Source organism: Gracilinanus agilis, chromosome 3, assembly GCF_016433145.1.
Source record: "Gracilinanus agilis isolate LMUSP501 chromosome 3, AgileGrace, whole genome shotgun sequence".
NCBI lineage: Eukaryota > Metazoa > Chordata > Mammalia > Didelphimorphia > Didelphidae > Gracilinanus > Gracilinanus agilis.
The window spans coordinates 149,571,123-149,574,160 of record NC_058132.1 but is presented as its reverse complement, the minus strand read 5'-3'; positions in this window follow the sequence as shown (position 1 = coordinate 149,574,160).

Here is a 3,038-nt window from a genome sequence, read left to right as displayed (position 1 = left end):
GAAACATTAGCATAGAAATGGTCATTAAATCCATGAGAGTGAATGAGATCAACAACAGTAAGGGAACCAATACATATAATTATAGTCTAGTCTCCCCTTTCTGTGAGGATAGTGACCACATTTGGTCCTAGCCTACTCCTTTCCCTTCTTGGCAGGAATCAAGGTCTTCCATGCAGAAGGATAGAGAAAGGAGAAAATAGAAATTCTTGCCATTTGCAGAAGGTCTAGATATTCCAAAACCCCTTTAAAGGTCCCAGAGAACCCTGGGTAGGAGTGAGATATAAAATACTTGTCTTTCAGGCAATGAGGCTGGGATGAAACTTGTAGTGTTACACTTAACTCTCTTCACCTGTTTTCTCATCTGCAAAATGAGTCTGGAATAGATGACTTCTAAGAAAACTTTCAGCTTTAAGTTATTTAAGAATTGGAACCATGCTTCATTTGCCTTGCATCATCCTCAGTGGTCTAGGATCCAATATTTCTTCACTTCAGCTTCAGAAGATCAGTACAATTGGGCCTCATATCTGTTGAATTAGGTACCTTCATTTAGCCATAAAAAAATTGGAAAATTCCAGGAATTAAAAACACAATAACCAGTTCATAAGTTTCAAACCACCCACCAAGTTGAGTACAGGCTATAATATGGTGAAGTCCACCAGCCAAGTACATGATTCATCTGTGTGTGTGTGTGTGTGTGTGTGTGTGTGTGTGTGTGTGTGTGTTTGTGTTGTTGTTATCCTTTGTTTTCAAAGAGGACTAATAATATCACAGCATGATGTCTTGGCATCCCATGAATTGGACTCAAATGAGGTAGTTATAAAGAGTTGTTAGCCTCACCCTCTCCCAGAGTCAGCAAAGCCCAGTGGCAAGAAAAAAGTCAGGATAACTAGTGATAGCCTAGGATACAGTGGATGACCTTGATGTCTTTGATCTAAAAGAGATACGTTTTACAGGAGTGGAGCCTGCTGCTCATGCTACAGTTTTTTTGAACCACGGATGAGAGTAGAGTGCCAGGTAGATGAGCAGCCTGTGATTCAGCTGTGGTTCAGCAAGCCCTTACACCAAGGTTCTAGTTCTCTTTAAACACCCATCCAATCCAATAGAGCAGGGGTTGGCAACGTATGGCTCTCGAGCCATATCTGGCTTTTTTGAGGGCCAGATATGGCTCTGTCTGCAGGAGCCATAAAGTCAATTTTTTTTCAGGCGCTGTTACAGGAGTGCGCACTGTGAGCACTGTACGGCTCTCACGAAATTACATTTTAAAAAATGTGGCGTTTATGGCTCTCATGGCCAAAAAGGTTGCCGACCTCTGCAATAGAATAAGGTACTATATAATAATTTACATAGTACTTTATTATTGTATTTAATGTTAATATCTTACCATCAATTAAACATTATCATATATGTATAAGAAAACCACTGTTTTCTTATACATATATGTGTGACTGTCATCTATGATAGGTTTTGGAATGAATCCCGAGGATATGGACCGATGAAACTAATAGTTTCATCAGATTCTTTTTGATTGTAATTGTATTTCTAGCACTTGGTACAACTCCTAGTTCTTAGTAAGTTCTGAATATACTTTATTTTTTATCTAAAGCCTTTCAGAATCCCTCTTAATACTAATACTTCCCTCTATTACTCCAATATATTCTGCATATATCTTGTTTGAATATATAAATAATTGTAGTTGAAAGCAAGGACTCTTTCTTTTCTTTGTATTCCCAGAGCGTAGACAATAGTGATTATATAGTAGGCACTTAATTATTTTTTAAATTTTTATTTTTTAGAAAAATTTTCCATGGTTACATGATTCATGTTCTTACTTTCCCCATCACTCCCACACCGCCCCCCATCAAAGCCGATGCGCATTTCCACTGGTTTTAACATGTCACCAATCAAGACCTATTTCCATATTATTGATAGTTGCATTGGTGTGGTCCTTTCTAGTCTACATCCTCAATCATGTCTGCCTCAACCCATGTGTTCAAGCAGTTGTTTTTCTTCTGTTTCCACTCCTGTAGTTCTTCCTCTGAATGTGGGTAGCGTTCTTTTCCATAAATCCCTCAGAATTGTCCTGGGTCATTGCATTGCTGCTAGTAGAGAAGTCCATTACATTCGATTTTACCACAATGTGTTAGTCTCTGTGTACAATGTTCTTCTGGCTCTGTATAGCAGGCACTTAATAGATGCTATTGGCTGATTTCACTTGGTTATTTGAATTGGTACACTAAGGTCAAAACACACTACCTATACTTCCTAGGCATTTAATAAATATTTGTGGAATTGAATCAACTGGCCCCTATCACTAACAATTCTCAAAATATTACTACCATTTTTTAAATATATATATTTTTTTTATTTTAAGCCCTTAACTTCTGTGTATTGACTTATAGGTGGAAGAGTGGTAAGGGTAGGCAATGGGGGTCAAGTGACTTGCCCAGGGTCACACAGCTGGGAAGTGTCTGAGGATGGATTTGAACCTAGGACCTCCCGTCTCGAGGCCTGGCTCTCAATCCACTGAGCTACCCAGCTGCCCCCTACTACCATTTTTTTTAAAGGTTTAGCCAAGTGAAGATCCTAAGGAAAACAAACCAACTTCCCCAACCATTCCTGCCCCAATATTGATGATACTGGACAGTATGATCATTTTAATGATTTATCTTATCACACTTGTGGCTGTGAGGGTAAATTTATATACCTCAATTTTATTCCTGCCCTTTTAGAAACCCCAATGCCAGGCACACCTGTTTTGGGTTTGAACTATAGACTTTAAAACTGTTTGGGACCCTAGTGTGGGTGGGATCTGTGGATATAGTAAAAATTGTTGAGTGCTTTTGTTTTAGAAGCTTTTCTTATGTTAAAGGTCTCCCTGGAAGCCCAGCTATTAATTTGACCTTTTCTTTTATAATTGTTATAGTTGACCCACTCCCAGATACCCTGGAGGTTGGCTGCAAACCTTTGCAGCCTGCTTGCAGTTTGTCTATGCAGGCTTGCCATTTCGAGTTCTCCAGAGTGTGAAGACACCCCCCCCC